We start from the raw sequence: 21,784 nt of genomic DNA on the forward strand, positions 1-21,784 counted from the left end.
ATAATTTTAAAAAATATTGTTTTTATTCGATATGACATATATATAAACTCTACCAATTTATTTTATTAACTATGTAATTGATTTGTGCTCATGGATGTTGATTTCATATTATATCACTTTAGACCAAGGCAAATTTGCCATGTAGTTTTCAGAAAAGTATATAAATATATGAAAAGCTTTTAAAAATGCAATAATTCATTATTAAAAAATATTTTATTGCGTTTTTAAAAACTTTTTAACTTATATAAGCTATAACATTTAAATATAAATAAGAACATAAGTCCGTCTTTTTTATTTGTACAGATAGTTTTTCAGATGCATGAGTTGCAAGTTTATGATACATATATATATTTACTTTACGAATTCTATATTCTGGAGCATTATTATTTTTGTTCTTAATATATATCTTATTTTCAAATGTTCTTTATATTTCCACATTACTTATATTATTATATAATATATATTTTATATTTTTTATATATAAAATATATTATATATATTATATATATTATATATATTATATATATTATATATATTATATATATTATATATATCATATAATATTTCAAAAGTATATATTATCAATTTTGTACTGTGCTTAAAAAATAATAAAAGTGTCCTATTATAAGCGAAAACTTGACATAAAAAGATTAAGTATCACATTGTTAAAATTATTTTTTGTTAAAAAGCTACGTTTATCAAGATCAACAATACTAAAAGATTGTAAGTGAAATTTGTACGAAAATAATTTTTTCCATGTTTTCTTCTTTTAAAGAGATAAACATTATTCAAGAAATAATTTTAAAATCATGGAAATTTTTCAACAGAACATATGAATCTGGACATAATTTAGTATTAACAGATACAATATAAAATAGTTTGCAGTTTTATTTTTTTAGAATTAATTAAATCGAAAATTCATGCATAATATTTAGCACTTTTATTCTCTGTTTTTAATTAAAATCTTAACAGCAAACTGATAAAGTATGTTTTTATAAATCATTAATTAGACAAATCACAAACAATAAATGACACATAAACATAAGTATAAACTTTATGAGCTATGAGATACTAAGTCGGTTTTAAACATAAATATGCTGTACATAAAATGCAACATTATGCATTCAATTGACCTATGGCAAAAAAAATTAAATGCATCCCAAGTTATTGCATAAAATGTGTCGAATATATTTTTAATGCATTTATTTTGCAAATATGCACACTTTATCTGCGAGATATAGTAAATAATGCGATGAATATTATTTTTAATATTTCTTTTACATACTGTATGTTTTTACATAATAATGATTATTTTCACTGATGATTTCTTTTCAAAAGCTTTTCTTAATTCAATTAAGAATTAAAAACTATTATTTTAATTTATTTCATGAAATATGCGAGAATTATCACATAATATGATTCATACTTTTAGCAATTAATTCGAAAACTATTAAGACAAAAATATTTTTATAGTTGAATTTATATATTTCTTTTCTTTGCAGTTTTGTTTTAAATTAAAGTACTAAATTAATAAAAATTTTATTGTAATTAATATATATGAAAAATAATATAACATATATTAATTATTAAATATGAAATAGATAATAAATTAAATAATGTAATATATAAATGTATATATATTTCTTCTATTTATTTATTCATTATGTACAAAAAATTATTATACTCAATGAACGCAATGACCAAAGAATTTATTGATACGTATCTCGCATTCGTATGAAATAAAACAAATATTTAAAGAGTCCTTGGGATGCCAATCATACTATGATGGTATATAAGGTATATATCCTCATTCTTAACATGATACAATTTCTCAGATCATCGTTTCCACCATTACTTCATTTATTTGATAGAATACTATGTGCTCCAAATTACAGACCGCTATTTGTCTCATTGATAGACCTTTTTATTAAAATGATTATTACTTAATCTTCGAAAATTACATTCATTAATATCATAGAAATTGCATTTATTCGCTACTTTGAATAGAAATTTTACATCAGTGAATACAAAAGCTGGAATTTTATCGTGTTGCACTGATACTATTGAAATGCTCATTGCGGGAAATGAACAAGTTGATTTCATCAAAATTTTATTCAGTTTTCATAATATTTTGTAAAGATTGAAACTTATTTCCCAGTGATGTTAAAGAATCTTTTTCAGAAATGACGTAAAATATTTATTTCATTAAAAAGCGATATATGATTTATTTCTGTTAAATTTAATTTATGAGATAGATAAACTTGTATAACACAATAAAACTTTCTTAAAATTTAAAAATCAAATGGACAATTATATTAATATCTATAGTCAATAAAATATATATATATATATATATATATATATATATATATATATATATACACACCTATAATTGTTTTTATCAATAATTATCATTAAAATGATTAAATTAATAAATAAAATTAATAACTAATCAAGTTAAATATTATTCTATATTTTTTAGTGTTCTTTTTTATAAATAATTTTTTTAAATAATTTCTATGACAATTATATCATGAGATTCATTGAATACTTGTAAATCGATAATAATGCTATTATTTAAAAACAGATTCTTTAAATCCCATTTAGGATATTTATCTTTATATATTTTCTTGTTTGACTGAAAAATTTAACTCTGTTTCTATTAAACTATATTAATATGTTCCTATTTGTTATTAAATATTTATCTATTTTCATTTCACAAATAGTGAACAATAACGTTGCTAAAGTGAGATTCATCATCAATTGGCCTTTAACCTGAATCACTTAAAGAATAACAAGTCATACACTTGGTAAGAATAAATTGACAAAGGAGATAATAAAATAGATCAATCAGAAAATAAATCAATAATAATTTCTCATGACATTCCTATCTGCGCACTTTGAAAAGTTATTAATTCAACTCTGTGACAAACAAAGTAGTTAATCATAGAATTTCACAGTATCTTTTATTGTTAAATAATTTGTTGAATTAATTAAAAACTGAAAACATTCAGCAACATTTGACACAAGCAAAAAATTAATATTAGTTAAAAATATGATTATTCTCACTCTGTAGGCATTTGTTTGTATTATTTTATTACAAGTAAGTTATCTTACTTTAGACGAAAAGTTTCTACTAATGGAATCCAAAAAAACGACAAATTATACCAAAGAATTTGAATTACCATCAATGATTCCGTATAGTAAATCCATTATGATGAAGCACAGGAATAGTACCTAAATACCAAGTCATGCTTTGCATAGCGATTCCAGACTTGCAACTAGATAAGTTTAGTTCCGATAAATACCTGAACACTAATGTCGACAGCTTACTCTGTACACTGTTCCGTATCTAGCCTAGAATTTGCATAGCTAACAGATTTTCTTTAATGAAAATGGAAGTCATATTACTTGCTGTAGCGTTGCGATCTCAAACTTAATGCTAAGACTAGGATTTCCACGATATTCATGAAGGCTTAGTTTTCAGTGACAGTGAAAGGTAGTTTCTTGAAGCTTTGAGAGAGAAAATCAAAAGCTCTTATTACACAAGAATTATTAAATGACGTTGAGAATAGAAATTAAGATAGTAGACATTTGTAAATTAATTCAAACATGTAGAATTATACTTAAAGTAAATCTCTATTATATCACTATAAAATTAAACATATATTATAAATAATGATATTTCAAAAAATACATCAGCAGTTAATCTTTAACCACTTAATTCGCTTAATAACAATTTATCTTCGTCTTAAAAACAATAAATTTGTAAAGAACACAGTCCGTAACAGCGCCTTCTGATACTTCTACGTACGAAGTAGATTTATTAATTCCATCTTAACGAACGAGAAGCAGTCAGTTACACGATCTCGAGCGCGAAGCACGTATCTCAATGTTAGATAATTTATCGAGTTAGTAGTGCGCGATCGCGAATATCAATATCAAATTTTTTTTCAACTTGGGCACAATTCTAAGTGATAATTGTGAATATACACATACATATATAGAAGAGCAAAATTAACAACAATTTGAATTTTTGCTTTCTTCACGTTATTGTTAATGGTCAAATAATCGAATGTGAAAATTATTTTAATTTTGACGAACAACCTTTCAATCATCAACAACATTTATTTCTTATATGACAAATTAAAAAATTATCATGATGGAGCTATCTACATTGTTGCTGACTATTCTCACAGTGGGTATCTATGTGTATTATTTTGTTCTAAACAAATTATCTCATTTTGAGCGATTAAAAATCCCACATGTGCGACCGATTCCATTATTGGGTAACATGGCGCCTTTTATATTCCAACGTACATCTCTTGCGGAGCTCATATCTAATATATACAATCTTTTTCCGGAGGCAAAATATATCGGCTTCTACAATCTTACAAAACCAGTGTATATCATTCGCGATCCGGATTTGATCACCACAATAGCTATCAAAAATTTCGACAATTTTTGTGATCATCACAACTTTGTGAGCGACGACGAGCCAATGGCCAGTAAAAATTTATTCGGTCTACGAGGCGATCACTGGCGTGAGATGCGGAAGCTTCTCAGTCCAGCTTTCACATCCAGTAAAATGAAGATGATGTTTAAACTCATATGCGAATGTGGCGAGAATTTCACCAATTTTGTGGTAACACAATCTGGAAAGATTAGTAAGACATATGATATGAAAGAGACACTGTGCAGATACACTAATGACGTAGTGGCTACATGCGCTTTCGGCGTTAGTGTGGATTCATTTAAGAATCCGAATAATGAGTTCTTCTTGCTTGGTAGAAACACCTTTACTTTTGATGGCCGGCTATCTGTCATGTTTTTTGTGCATAATCATTTCCCAAAGCTCGCAAAGCTTCTCAAGTTGAGAATGTTTGGCACAAAAGTGGAAAGATTCTTCAAAGATGTCGTCAGTAGTACGGTAAAAATCAGAGATGAGCAGGGAATTGTTAGACCAGATATGATCCAACTGATGATGGAGACTAGAAATAATGATCAAGGACTCCAATTCGACATTGAAGAAATGACTGCTCAGGCGTTTCTCTTTTTCTTTGGTGGATTTGATTCTGTATCGACGGCCATGTCCTTCATGGTGAATGAGGTCGCCACCAAACTTGATGTTCAAAACAAATTAAGAAAGGAAATTGACCATGTTGTCAGGGAAACCAATGGCAAGCCCACTTATGAAATTATCAACAGCATGAAATATTTAAATGCCGTTGTGAATGAATCTCTCAGAATGTATCCAGTGGCAAGTTATCTTGATAGGCTGTGTGTGAAGGAATTCGAATTGCCACCGGCGACTGCGGGTGGCAAATCAATTACATTAAAACCCGGAGATGCTGTATGGTTTCCAAGTTACGCTCTACATCACGATCCCAAGTATTATTCGCAGCCAAACAAGTTCAATCCCGACAGATTTTTGAACGGCGATGTGGACAACTCGAGCTACATGCCATTTGGTCTCGGACCCAGACTTTGCTTAGGTAATAGATTCGCTCTATTGCAAATGAAGATTATGTTGTTCTATCTACTGTGGCGTTGTGATCTTGAACGTGATGCTAAAACCAGAGATCCTATAGCATTGGATAAAAAATCACCTGTTACAATGGCGGAAGGAGGTTTCTGGTTGAAGTTAGGAGCAAGAAAATCAACAGATCCTTTGGAACAGTATTTATCGAACGGAGATGAAAACAGAGATTAATAATATTCATAATTCATATGTGAATTTTAAGTCCAACAATAAAATTATAGTAGACATTATTATTATCAAATACACTCCCTCTTTTTCTAATATAAATATTTAATCCAAAGAAATTAAAGACGCTAAAAATAAAATTTTTTAAAAATAGTATATATATATATATATGTGTGTGTGTGTGTGTGTGTGTGTGTGTATTTTTATATATCATATATATGTATCTGTAATGTAAGCAATAGTATAATTTCGAAGTATCTACACTTGAAATATTTCAAAAGAAAACTTTTACTTCAAATTGTGATTATGTATAGAAGAGATCTTGAATCATTATGGCAATAAAATTACACAATATTATTTTAAAGATTTGTAAAGAAAATGAAAAAGTTATGGCAAATAAAAATTTTGCTAGATCTAAATTTGCTCCTATACTTCTCACGTAAGCTTTAGGTACTGCATTTAATGCAATTACATTATTAATGCCTTTTTAAAATGCAGCTTTATTTGTGTGTGTGTTAATGGATCAAAATTTAAATTAAATTCTTTCTTTGTCATTTAAAAAAAATATTTCCATCTTACACGTATTTATCTTTGATTGATTCTTGATTTTACAATTAAACTTTAATAATTGAAGATTTGATAATAATTTATTAATTTAAAATTGATATATATTTTAAACACACCACATATAGATTGACACATACTATGCTAGATTGTAATAAAAATAATTAAAATGATTGAGTAGTATAATATTTTCAAGTATAATACTTTCTTATATTCAAGGATATTCTACAATGATACTAAATGAGATCCATATATCATCAATTAACCTTTAACCAACTAAATTAAACTAGTCTCATAGAATGACAAGTCATTTCAATAAATAATTTTGTAAACAGTATCGCAATGATAGCACTCAATTAGATAATGGTTCTTCAATTGATCAATTCTGACATAAATTTTATGATGTAAATTTGCATAGTTAAAAGGAAATTGCTTCAAATAAGAAGCAGCAGTCAGTCTTTATATTTAGTGCGTGATACATGTATCTAGATAGTACGTTGGAATAAAAATCATAGAAATCAAAGAATACCATCTGTAATTGTGAAAATTTAATTTCTATTCTTGATAAAAATCTAAACACAATAAAAAACTAATACATTGTATTTATATGCAACTTTATCTGTCTACAATGTATTTATTTTAAATTGATAATTTTACATGTGTTTTGTGTACAAGTGATGTTAGTATAACAATCGAATGTAGAAATTGTTTATTATCTTGACGAAAACTATATTGACAAAACATTACTGTAACGTTCTCTTCTTGCGTAATCATTTGTAATGGAGCTCTCTACTTTAATTCTGATTATCATTACGACATGTATCTGTCTATATCATTTTATCTCGAGCAAGCTGTCTCATTTCAAGCGGTTAAATATCCCACACGTGCAGCCGATTCCGTTATTGGGCCACATGGCGCCCTTCATTTTCCGACGTTTGTCTCTAGAAGAAAACATTCGCAGAATATACAACTTATTCCCGGATGTGAAGTATTTCGGTTTCTACGAGTTTATGACGCCAATCTATGTGATTCGTGATCCGGAAATGATCACCACAATTGCCATTAAAAACTTTGACAACTTCTGTGATCACCGTGATCTGTTAAACAAAAAAATCGAACCGTTAATCAGTAAGAATCTATTCGCCATAAATGGCGATCATTGGCGCGAGATGCGGAAGCTCCTCAGTCCTACTTTCACATCCGGAAAAATAAAAATAATGTTTAAACTAATGTGCGAGTGCGCAGAGAACCTTACTGATTTCCTAGCGAATAATTCTGGAAATATCGGCAAGACATACGATATGAAAAATGTACTGAGCAGATATGCCAACGACGTAGTGGCCACGTGTGCTTTCGGCATAAGCGTGGATTCCTTCAAATATCCAAACAATGAGTTCCTTCTTCTCGCCAAAGAAGCAGCGAAGTTCACTAGTAATCCTATCAAAATCTTAATAAATAAAAATTTTCCGCTACTCAGAAGACTTCTCAGATTGAAACTATTTAGCTCAAGGGTACAGAACTTCTTCAAAGAAATTATTGCTGATACAGTCAAGACTAGAGATGAGCAGAAAATTATTCGTCCGGACATGATTCATCTGATGATGGAGAAAAGAGATAAAGATCACGGCCTTACGATCGACATCGACGAGATGACTGCCCAGGCATTTGTCTTTCTCATCGCTGGATTCGATTCGACATCATCAGCTATGTGCTTCCTGACACATGAAGTCGGAACCAATTTTGATATCCAAAATAAATTGAGAGCTGAGATCGATGATATTCTCACTCAGACTAACGGAAAACCCACTTATGAAGCCATCAGCCAAATGAAGTACTTGGCGCCGTTGTAAACGAGACTCTTAGATTGTATCCACTGGGAGCTTTTCTCGATAGATTATGCGTGAAAGAATTTGTATTACCACCAGCGACTGCGGACGGGGAACGGATCACGGTGAAGCCCGGAGACAGCATCTGGTTTCCGCATTACTCTTTGCATCGCGATCCTAAATATTATTTTCAACCGGACAAATTCGATCCCGATAGATTCCTGAACGGTGAAGTAGACAACTCGGTTTACATGCCGTTCGGTATCGGGCCCAGAATTTGCATAGCTAACAGATTTGCCCTGATAAAACTAAAGATTATGATATTTTATCTGCTATGGCGTTGCGATCTCGAACCCGATATTAAGACTAGGATTCCCATAGTATTAAGTAGAAAATCTTTTTTGATGACGTCGGAAAATGGTTTCTGGTTAAAATTGCGAGCGAGGAAATCGAAGGCTCCTGCTACGTAGCACTTAATGAAAGTTTGATGCGAAGATTAACTATATGTGTAACTTTATTTCAAACACGGAATTGTATTTAAAGTATATTTTAATACTTTTAAATTAGTAAAATATATAGCATTTTTGATTAAACATATATTATATATAGCATTTTTGTTTAAACATTTGATACAGGAAGATTCAATATTGCAAAATTTATTTTATATATGTAATATATAAAATAAATAACATATTTTTATTTTAAACACTGGAAAATAATATACGTATATATGTATATATTCTTATAATATACATCGGTTGTAGTACTATCAATTTGAAAAAATTATAACAGCAATAAACTATAAAAATATAAGGTACATTAAAAAGATAAATTTCTACAAAAAATTTATTCTTTTATTTGTAAACTGGAATCTCATATCCTCACATACGTATATAATAATAATTAAAAATAATTAAATATTGAACGAAATATTTGCTTGACTTTAAGAATATTTAACGACAACATAACAGAAATTAGATTTATCTATTATCGTCGTTAACATTTAACCTTATTAAACGATAAATTTCTATCAACAAAATAACTTTGCGATTAGATATACAGTACCCTTCATAAGTTTGGAAACACTCTATAAAAGTATACAATATAAAGAAAATAACTTTAATTTCTTTGATATTTGCCGGATGTTATATCCTTCTTCTTGTAAAATAATAATCTTGACTCGCAATTCATATGGAATCTGGCACGTCGGAGCCATTTTTAATGATTGTAGTCATTTTTGTTATTTTTACAGAAACTAAAATCAAACTGCACTTAAATGAGTTCTTATTACTCTGATGTATGTTTCTAATGCGCGTAAACATTACAGGCATTCCACTACACAGCATCTGATATGCTGTAGTAGCACTAATTGGCAGAACAAATCAACGCGCGAAATTTAACTCCGAGCAGTTCGGTGCCGCGTAATAATTATTCGACATATTTTCGGTATAAACAGGCGTCATATCATCATTTAAACGTCTTGCAATATATTCATATGAAAAATCTGCACAGATTGCTGCCATGCGATTGTTTATCTGTAAAATGCAATGTGTTTCCAAACTTATGGAGGGTAGTGTATGTACGCATGTGATATCCATGTTACAACTATAATAACACAATTGATTTAAAAAAGACCTTTAGAATACATCTTTAAACACATCATGTCAATCTTTAAACATTTATATCTCAGAGAAGTGGGACACTTCCAGATAAATTTGTTGTTTCAGAGCAGATAAAGAGCAGTCAGTTTCTGTATCTCGTGCATTATACATGTTTTCAAATAGTAAAATATCGCTTGTTAATTAAAAATCTACTTTTTGAATTGTGATCTCTTAACGAGAAATTAGCAATATTAACGAGACTTACTAGTGACATTGTCTTCTCGTATAATCGATTGATAAATCAATGATGGAACTCTCTACTTTGATCCTGATTATTCTCACAGCATGTATTTGTTTATATTATTTTATTTTAAACAAGCTGTTACATTTCAAGAGACTAAAAGTTCCGCACGTGCAACCGATTCCGTTGCTGGGTAATATGGCATCCTTCATCTTTCGGCGTATGTCTTTGGCAGACAATGTACGCAGAATGTACGACCTCTTTCCGGATGCGAAATATTTCGGCTTCTACGATTTTATAACGCCGGTTTATGTGATCCGCGATCCAGATCTTATCGCCAGCATCACCATCAAGAACTTTGACAACTTCTGCGATCATCGCAACTTTGTGAACGAAAGTGAGGTAATGATCAACAAAAATCTGTTTGGCTTGCGGGGCGATGTTTAGCGCAAGATGCGAAAGCTTCTCAGTCCTAGTTTTACATCTAACAAGATGAAAATGATGTTCGGCTTAGTATGCGAGTGCGCCGATAATTTTTCTAATTTTCTGGTGACAGAATCTGGAAAGATTGGCAAGACCTACGATATGAAGAAATTACTGTGTAGATATGCCACCGACATAGTGGCCACGTGTGCCTTCGGAATTAGCGTGGACTCATTTAAGCATCCAAACAATGAATTCTTCATAATTGGCAGAGAGGCTTTCAACTTCTATAGCAGGCAATCTTTAATGATCTTCCTAAATAGAAACTTTCCGCTGCTTACAAAACTTCTTAAATTAAAAATGTTTAGTTCAAAGGTAGAAAAATTCTTCAAAACCATCGTCAGCAATACAGTAAAAGTCAGAGATGAGCAGGGAATTTTTCGTCCGGACATGATTCAGTTGATGATGGAGACTAGAAACAAAAATGAACCTGCATTTGATATCGACGAGATGACCGCCCAGGCCTTCGTTTTTTTCTTCGGTGGATTTGATACTGTATCATCGTCTATGTGCTTTCTGGTGCACGAGATTGGTGGTAATCCTGATATCCAGGACAAACTGAGAGCGGAAGTAAACGATGTTCTTAAGAAGACTAACAGCAAACTTACTTACGAAGCCATCAATAGTATGAAATACTTGGATGCTGTAGTGAATGAGACTCTTAGATTGTATCCGATATTGACTTTCCTGGATAGAGTATGCGTCAAAGAATTCGAATTGCCACCAGCGATTCCGAATAGTAAGCCGATTATGGTAAAACCCGGCACTAGCATCTGGATACCGAGTCACGCTGTGCATCATGATTCTAATTATTATTCGCAGCCGAATAAATTCGATCCCGATAAATTCTTGAACGGTGAAGTAGACAACTCGGTTTACATGCCGTTCGGTCTCGGGCCCAGAATATGCATAGCTAACAGATTTGCTTTGATGGAGATGAAAGTCATGTTGTTTCATCTAGTATGGCATTGCGATCTTGAACCCGATATTAAAACTAGAATTCCGATGGTATTCAGCAAAAAGGCCTACTTTATGACGGCGGAAGGCGGTTTCTGGTTGAAAATATGAGCAAGAGAATCAACTACTCCTGTCGCATGAATGCTTATCGAACGAATAAGGAATTGAGGAGACGAGATAAATTGTATTCATAATTGTACCACAAGAATGTTGAGGCAAATCATTTCTTGCAAGTTTCTAATTTTTCATCTTTTTAATTAAAACTCCAAATTAAAATTCTATTAAAGTAAACTTAATTTAAAATTAATTAAAGAAAATAATTTTGTGAATGCTTTAACTCCATATAATTTAATTTTTAAAATTTCTCTTTTTCACAATCTTATTCAGAAATTTTTTCAATCTAATTCAGAAATTATTAATAACTTAATATATTTATTAAGAAAAAATAATTTCCAAATTAGCTAAAAAATCTGCTCTAGATATCTGATAGTTTGATAAATTCTGTATAAAATATAGAAACAAACAAATTAATTTTTGTCTTGTTTTTGTGGTTAAATCAAGTCAAAATGTTATATGAAGTTTATTAATTCCTTTATCGTCTAACTTTATAAATGATTGTATTATCATCTGTTGAATATTATTATGTTTTTAAATAAAATAACAATCCTTCGAACGACATCGACTATTATTTATTATACACTCTGTTATTTTTCTTTAACAAGAAATATTATTTTATATATATATATATATATATATATATATATATATATATACATAACAATTTTATTTTATACAAATGTTTCGTAGAGAGATTTCATATATTTATTATAATAAAACATGATGGTATATTCTGTTCTGATGTGTTGCATATTCATGCAAAATGCATTACCTAAGAGAGAATGTTCATTTTAATGTTCAACGTTTGATATACAGCATCCATTTATTTCTATAAATATATACACTTACATACATTTTATAAGAAAGATATTTATATTAACATTAGGACCTCAAATCTATCGCATCGTTTACTTGTATATATTCAATAGCAGTAAAATTTATGTAATTTATGTAAAGTATATTTATATTTATAAAGGTGAGTAGAAATTATATATTTATTTCTGCATGTATAATAACGTGAACATAATTACTTAATAATTAAATATATAACAGATTCGAAACAGATTAAATATTACAATAATTATATTTTAAATTAAGATTCTCTCGCGAATCTCATCAGGATAATTTTAGAGAGTAACTTATATAAATTTCAATTATGTGATTGCATTATGTGATTTGTCGTTAATGTATACACATAATTATAATAAAATATAATAAGTATTGAAACACATAGAATATGCTGATAGTCGTGTCAGTTAATATAAAATAAATTTACAAGTCTTGAATTAAGCAGTTATGTTGCTATGTAAATGAAATGCGCATTCAAATCATATTTAATATTATTTTATATTAACGGTCACATCAACGGATATATAACTGTACTTTTGAAATAAGCTTTATTTTCTGAAAAGACACTATTGGATCACTATTTTTTTCACTTACACGTATACATAATACATATACAATATATACATACATTATATATACATATATAACCTATTAAGATAAACAATATTATAATTATTTTAATTATATTATAATAATTATTATATTAATATTAAAATTCCTAAATAATTTTACATAAAGTCGTATTATTGTATTTATTTCTTTATAAAATTTAAGTGCATCTTATTTATAAAAAATTTTAAGATATATTTGCATTTATTATTTTCTATTTGGACAAAATTTTGCCTCTGAACAACGTTAAATCGCAATTTTAATTCGTAATTGATAATGTAGTGTCTTGCAATTTTAATTATAATTTTGTATACTTGATGGTAGATTTGTATGGTTGATGTATACTTATGAAAGATATATAATTTCTATATACTTGATTTTATGAATACTCTAATCCTCAAAATTTAATTCCTATAGATATAATCCTCTGATTGAAAAGCATTTCAACTATTTTATACTTAAATTAAAACTTAGATAAAAATTAGTAAAAGAAATTGACTTTATTTCAAATTTTAAATATGTCTTTGAAATATATGCGTAAAAGGATACAAAAGAAAACATTAATTGAGTAATATGAACATTAATTTGATTATATTTGTATAAATAAATATTCAGATCAACAAAACATATTGATATTATCCAATTAACATTATTTTAACATAAGGATTATTATTTATTAATAAAATCAACGAAAAATTTTGATAATATTAGTTGGTATCTTTTAGATTTCCTACAAACATATGGCTGTTAATTTATTATAATAAAACGAATTTTTTTTTATTCAATTAGAAGAAAGAGGAAAAGTACGGAATTCATATTATAATCTATTTTTAATTTGAATAATATTTAATCAAGCTCACATATATATTAAATGAAAAATATCGTTTTAAAATGTTGAAAATAGTTTTGGTTACAAAAATAATATTAAAGATAATATTACTATTCCAAGCATTTTATTAATTAAATGTATAGGATATTTATTAATTAAATGTACATAGATTGAAAAAAACGCAATGCACGAGAATTTTACCCCGAATACCAGAGTATAAATAAGACGATGCGGTCGTTCGAACCGCACTTCGATTCTTTTCTTCGGTTTTATGTCAGAAAGGCAATAAATACTGAAATCTATATCCATCTTTCTTTTAAAGTTTCAGGAAATGATAGAATTTATTTTAAAATGTTAAATTTATCTATAAAAGTGCTTATGAGCAAAAAATTTAAAATATATTAATTGTATAAATCCAATTTTGTCTTTTCAATATTTAATAATTTGTTTTTCTTAAAAAGAAAAATCATTTCTTTTTAAATTTAATATACTTTTTCGTATATATATATATATATATATATATATATATATATATATATATATTCTTGGGAGTAGGAGAGTAGTTTTTCAATGCATTTTCTTATTTTTAAATATTATTATTAATTATTTATTATTAATTTATTAATAATTTTTCTCTCTTTGTTCTTTCTAATAAAATAAAATTCTTTAATTAAAGATTAGAATACAGCAACTATTGTAATCATATATATGAACAAGTAAATATTAATCATATATGTGTGAGCCACAAGTAAATATTAAATATTAATAAAATTAATATTAATCCATAAATGCTACTATATATTATATTACTGTATATACTACATATACTACATATGTTTGTATGGTTCTAAATAATATATTTGAATATTTTAATTTGAATCATTTTTTATTTATTAATATTATATAAAATATAATGATTTATATATTTGCATTTTAAAATATTAAAAATGTAAAAAAATGGTAGCTAATAAGCACATTTTTCTTTTCAAATATTAAAAAGAATAAGATATCTGTCCTAATATTCGTTTTCAATACATACAACTTAATCGTGTAGAACGTGTAAATTTATATAATGCTTACATTTTGCTACAAATCATGTTTTGATACAAATCTAATTAAAAAATAATGTTACGTCCGGTGGACTCCACGATTCTTTTCTTTCTTCGAAACGATATCGTGGAAAAAAAAAATCAAGGATCGGCTTGCATTTGAAACACAAAACGATCCTTCTTCAGAATAATGATAGCGCATAGAAAAACGCAACCTAACCCGCGTATATAACCATTTAAGCCTAACAAATCTAATACTGAGAATGACCAGTCGAGATAGCGTTAACGAAACTCTAAATAAATTCGTGAATTATAAGACGAAAAGTTGTTATAAGAAACTCCAACTGTCTCGTATCTATTGGTACGGCTTTATGTTCGAAGCCTCTCTATCTAAAGAATTTTTAAAATAAAGATCTGGTTCTCGGGAAGATTGTCAAAATCTAAACATACAGCAATATTCTTGAAATTAATAGTGCACGTGCGCTCGTTCGACAGGCCACCCTCAAGCGTTCTCCGAAAATCGTTAAATCGTCAAGAACGATAAGCTAATCAACTTACTCCCACTCTCTACTGGATGGAGCTAAGTCTCGAGCCAAAGGGCTTAACCAATAAAAATCTTAAGAAACGCCTCTCCTCCCAAAAATCAGCCTCCTTGTCCTTAAGAAGGGAGTATTAAAATTATTACAAAGATTCCCACCATCCAGTAAGGAGGAGGAGTAATAACTTTAAAATGCAAGCGCAAGGCGCGACGCGCGCTAATTAACACTACAGTTGACAGTTCAGTACGCTAATTCTTCCAACGAGCAGCAGTGCAATTGACAGTTCAGTTCACAGTTCCAGTCAAGATTCAGTCATTCAATTTTAAAATTATATAGCCTCGGGGATCCTTTTTTCTTGCATTATGCAATTGAGTTATTAATCTGTTTTATATCACAGTGAAAATGATTTTGTTAACATTTACTTGTGCATCGTGTGAATTTTCTAACGAACATCTCCATTACCCAGCTCTTCATGTTATAAACCTCCGACCTCAGCCATTGCAATTTTATCAACGCACTCATTTTTGTGATGCCAACGAGTTGTGAGTAAAATTGAGTAATTTTTATTTTCTCCCTTTCCCATATCTTACTATCTCACAATTTAAAATCTATGTCTGACAAATAATTTTAAACGGTTTAATAACCATTAAATTTTTACTAATTACTATCAATCAATCAATCCTTGTCTCACCTCTCCTCCAGTCTCATTCCTTGTTCTTCCTAATTCGCCTGGAATCTCCGCAAGGCGATTCGCGAACAATTCCCCGTTCGCCGGGAATCTCCGTAAGGCGATTCGCGAACAATTCCCCGTTCGCCGGGAATCTCCGTAAGGCGATTCGCGAACAATTCCCCGTTCGCCGGGAATCTCCGTAAGGCGATTCGCGAACAATTCCCCGTTCGCCGGGAATCTCCGTAAGGCGATTCGCGAACAATTCCCCGTTCGCCGGGAATCTCCGTAAGGCGATTCGCGAACAATTCCCCGTTCACCGGGAATCTCCGTAAGGCGATTCGCGAACAATTCCCCGTTCGCCGGGAATCTTCGTAAGGCGATTCGTAAACAATTCCCCGTTCGCCGGGAATCTCCGTAAGGCGATTCGCGAACAATTCCCCGTTCGCCGGGAATCTCCGTAAGGCGATTCGCGAACAATTCCCCGTTCGCCGGGAATCTCCGTAAGGCGATTCGCGAACAATTCCCCGTTCACCGGGAATCTCCGTAAGGCGATTCGCGAACAATTCCCCGTTCGCCGGGAATCTCCGTAAGGCGATTCGCAAACAATTCCTTATTTCTCTTTATTAGCTCTTTCTGATTTATTTACCAAGAATTTATATTGTTTTCTATCTTTATATCTCGTTTCAGCCCTTCTTTATATATATCTTTTCATTTCTACTTTTTCTTTACTCCCTTTCGTTTTCTTTTAACTTCCCATCCTTATATTATTATTTTTATTATTATCTTTTATTTTCTCTTTATATTATTTTCCTTTGAATTATCATTACTTTTGGGAGAAACCGTTGAAATAGATGAATAATTTTCGAATTTAGACTTGGCGAATCTCTTATCTTAATTTTATTATTGTATTTTAATTTAGACCTGTGTTTCAGCGAATTTAGAAAATTTTAATTCTAACTATAACACATATGCGCAAGCGACGAATTCTATACTTCCCTTAATGAGTAAGCGTTATTCATATTTTTATTACACATTCACTTTTTATTTTGTTTTATTTCTTATATTATATTAATTATATGTATATTGTATTAACCAGTCAGAATTTAATTCTTAACGTAAATTCTTCCCTGTATATTCTGACTGATGACCTCCGAACGATTGTAACACCCGCGAGAATATATACATACACACACAGATACCCAATCACGCATACCTACAACTGCTAAGATGTATTTTTTTTTCATTATTTTTTTTTATAATATATGTATTTTTAATTTAATGTATAATTTAATTATTTAAACCGTTCTCTTCCCTAAATCCTGAGATCGCACTAGGTCCCATCCCGCGTAACAAGGATTAAATTCCTTTACCGAAAAGGAGCCACCGAACGAATAGGCTTAAAAACGCAGCGTTAAAGAGACCTTCGGTCGCTGTGTCAGGCCCTTCACATTCGTTCGACCCGATCCATACACACGCCCGAATAAAGTGTGTCACGGGGTAAGTAAGTTGCGTCCTTCCATACGGCCCATCCATTCCAGGGTCTGGACGTAACAATAAATTATTATCAAATATTGTATTTGTGTCTTATATTTTTTAATTCTGTACATGAGTCTCATTGCATTTTTCTTTTTTCAACTTTAATTCGTGTTACTGCAATTATATGCCAACTGATGCGCACACTAGACAATCAACATGGTGATTATATTTCGCTCGATAAAAAGTATATGAAAAAGTATAGTCACACCAAGCGTTGAGTTTTTCTATTGACACTTAAATATGTCATTTAACTTCACTTGCTTGCAAATAATAACTTTGAATATACCAGCATGTGTCCTTTATCAAAGAAATAGCAGCACGAAGAATGCCGCGTCCCACTTTCTTTACCTTTATGTTTAACGTTTTGTTCCGTAAAATATAATATACAATAACAATATTGTGACAATTTACGGGACGACGAACACGGTATTAAAAATTAAAAAAAAGGGAATTTTATGGTAATATACTATACAAAAGAAATGAGAAAAATAAATATAAAAATGTATCAATTTTTTAAAATTGTTATTCCTTAGAAAATTAATAAAATATTGTTGCATGCACTCGATGTTTATCGCGCTTTGTGATAATCGCGATTTACATATAAGGCATGAAAATGTTATATCTTAAATCGATCACATTTTTAACATTCATAATATTACATAAATAACAATTTTTAATTAAAATTGTTAAAATGTTAAATATAACGATAATTAAAATGTTAAATATAATGATAATATATAAATTAGCAAATTATAATTTATATTTTTCGAAATATTATAATAATAATTGCACAATCAAAAATTGACTTTTTATCCTTCCTTTACTGACTCGTGTCAGCAATCAACGTTATTTTATGTATTCATTTTGCTTTAAATATTGATTTCTTTCATATTGATGTTTTTTTCTTTGATATGGCGATAGTATTGAATGCTATGATATTTGATTCGTTTTTTAGAGCAGATGCGATGCAAATATAAAATGCTGTTAGAAAGACAAAACATTGAAATATATAATTCCAATTAAATGTAACTTTTTACAAGTTTAACTTTGCGTGAATTGAGTTGTGAGTATATACATATATCAAATATATTTGTTATGAAATTTATAGAAAATAAAATGCGATATGTAAAATTTGACGTTAGCTTTAAAATGAGTTAAAAATTATTTTAAATTTTTTCAAGATGCTATTTTTTGTTACATTGCTTCATTATATATTTAAATTTCTTTTTAAAAATTACATATTGTTTATACTTATCTTGAAAATTGTGTTGTTCATTTATATATCTCTCCAAAAAAATAAAATACCATACTTTCTTCTACATTTCTATCGAAACGAAAATGCTCTAAAAATGTTGTAAAAATATCAAAAAAATGGAAATGTAAAAATATTTATATTTTACAGATATATAAAATAAAATTGTTAGTTTATTTAATTTTAATCATTATTTATTTATAAATATACAAATATGTGTAAATATTACAATATATAGAAATTATTAAGTTTACTTATATGTGTAAATTAAGTTTAAATGTTTAATGTGTAAATTATTAAGTTTACTTATATGTGTAAATTATTATTAAGTTTACATATATGTGTAAATATTACAATATATAGAAATTATTAAGTTTACTTCATAAAAAAATTTATGATAAAGCCTAATATTTTTTATAATGATTGAATGCCACTTTCCAATTGTCACAATATATATTTTTATTCACCTAGTTTGATGAAATAATGCCTACTTTATTTCCTTGAAATTGTTTCTTTATGCACTGTAAATAGAATAAATTTTATATATATATATATATATATATATATATATATATATATTTTGTTTTTTTTTTAAGTATTAACTTCCAACAAGAAACAGTAGTTTCAAAATTTACTTTTGTCCTCAAATAATAACTAGCATTCAATCTCGTCTAAAAATGACAATTTCAATCTCTCCAACCTTCGATAGCGCATCAAGAGATTTATAATGTAATTAAATATACACAAAGTGTACTGAAAAACATCATAATATCGAAACTGATAACAGAATACTAGATCATTATTTTAATTAAATATACACAAAGTGTACTGAAAAACATCATAATATCGAAACTGATAACAGAATACTAGATCATTATTTTAATTAAGATTAATTATTAATTTTATTTTAGATTATAAGAAATGCAATTCATATATATATATATATATGTTTGTGTGTGAAAAATTCTTTATACCGGCTATTTAAAAACCACACTTTTCCTTTCCGCAGTTTTTTGGTATAAGTAATAAAATTAATTTTTCCATAGAGAACGAATATATATCTGAAAACACTATTTTTTATAATTATGAAATATTATAATTTTTACAACTTATATTTAGTCTACTTTTATTAATTTTTAAATTAATTAAAATAAAATTTATATGGAATTAAAAAAAGATTAAAATTTTAAAAATCTCTAAAATTCTAGAATTTTTAGAAAAGAATCTCTATATTTCCAATCATTCATAATCAAAAAATTTTCCAAGTGACAATCAAGAGAATCCTGTATCGAATTTCTATATAATTTGTTTCAATTTTTTCTATATTAATGTATATATATTCGTTGCATTTATAGTTTTTAATTGATCTAAACAAATAGCAATAGTAGTTTTTACATTAAGTTGATGTTAGAGTGCATTTATATCTGTAAAGACGTTTTTAATTATGTTACTAAATAAAAATAACTTAATTTACTCTATAGCCAAATTAAAATCCTTTACGTTAAAAGGGATAAATATAAATCAATATTAAAAAATACAAAATTAAGAATATACAAAATATATTTTTAATAGATTTATTTTTTCTAATAAATTTGATAGATCTTCTTTTTCACGTGATACTCAGACGCAAAAAAGTTCTCATACACACAAAATCTTATATATCTTATTTTTTTTATAAATATTTTCTTGAAACATATTTTATGAATACGTTTCTCTCTTCGTGGAGATTACAATAATGTATCTAACTCGCAATGGGGATATGTCACGAGATTTACTTCGTAATCTTTCCCGCCCTTATATCCACCCACCAATATCAATGACCGAGCAAAAGGCAGATTCCATGCGATTTATGATATGTCAATAACATACCCAAGAGTGATTATAAACAGCGAGCCTAGCAGGAAGCGCCGGCAATGCACGCACGTCGATCCGTAAAGATGAATGGCAGTTAGTTATGTAAGCCGCGAGAGTATTTATACGTTGGTCGAAAATAGTCGACGAACCACATTCGAAGAAGCGGCACGTTCCTCTGATACTATATAGATATCGACACACTTTTTATATCGGAGCAATGATATTAGATAGAAATAAGAATTTGCTTATAATGTTTGAAAAAAAGTTGACACGACTTTTTAAATCTACCTATTCTCGTCTAAATGACAATTTAGATAATTCAGCATCTCTATATTTTTATAAGGAGCAATGATGCTGCCTCTTAGTTGAAGCATACCCCATATGTTTTCAAAAATAAATAAATTTTTGCCTTTTTTTCTCTTCTTTTTGTGGTACTTTTTAGAAATTATGAGTGGATAAACTATTTCCAGATTTGTTGATGTTTCAGATTATATATGCTCGTTTCGATGCTCTGCTCATACACAGCCAACAGCATCGCTCGATCGCAGAGGGAAAACTCAATATTTCAATGTTTACTTCTAAGAATTTATGATAACATACGTGGGAAGAAATACTTCTAAAATCATATTATGAGTGTTATATATTCCAAAACTCCAGAATTTTCGATAGTAATAAAACTGGAAAAAAAATATCACAAACAAAATAATATCTATATAAATATTTTTATTGTAAATTATGTCAAAATTTGAAATCACATATCGTTAATCACTTAACAATTAAATCCATTAAATATTTTAATGATATATTTATGCATATTAAAAATTTTGCAAAATTAAAAAAACAGTACAATATAAATTAAATCTATTTAATATTTGTCAAGTAATATTTTAACATATATGCAATAATTTTGCATATGTGAACTATTATCATAAAGCGTGCATTAACTATTTAACAGTATATATTCAGTAGTTATCCAGCAATTCCCAGTGTCCGCAATTTTGTGCATGCAAACTCATCATAAAGTGTCCACGTGCATTAGTCATTTATTAATAGTATCAATTAAGTAAAAAATATATAAAGAGCGATGAAACATGTAAAGGG

General features: G+C 28.7%; 1 protein-coding gene and 3 pseudogenes across 2 annotated transcripts in view; 3 read left to right on the forward strand and 1 right to left on the reverse strand.

Annotated features, from left to right (window-relative positions):
* LOC145966317 (uncharacterized) overlaps window positions 1-21,784 on the reverse strand; it is a 33,989-nt gene that overhangs the window by 10,690 nt on the left and 1,515 nt on the right. The gene's annotated exons all lie outside the window — the stretch shown is intronic.
* Window positions 3,869-6,768, forward strand: LOC145966314 (cytochrome P450 9e2 pseudogene; annotated as a pseudogene).
* On the forward strand, window positions 6,904-8,703 carry LOC145966315 (cytochrome P450 9e2 pseudogene; annotated as a pseudogene).
* Window positions 9,232-11,857, forward strand: LOC145966316 (cytochrome P450 9e2 pseudogene; annotated as a pseudogene).

This window comes from Camponotus vicinus, unplaced genomic scaffold, assembly GCF_025532165.1.
Source record: "Camponotus vicinus isolate PSW18456_S1 unplaced genomic scaffold, iyCamVici1.0 SCAF_2, whole genome shotgun sequence".
NCBI lineage: Eukaryota > Metazoa > Arthropoda > Insecta > Hymenoptera > Formicidae > Camponotus > Camponotus vicinus.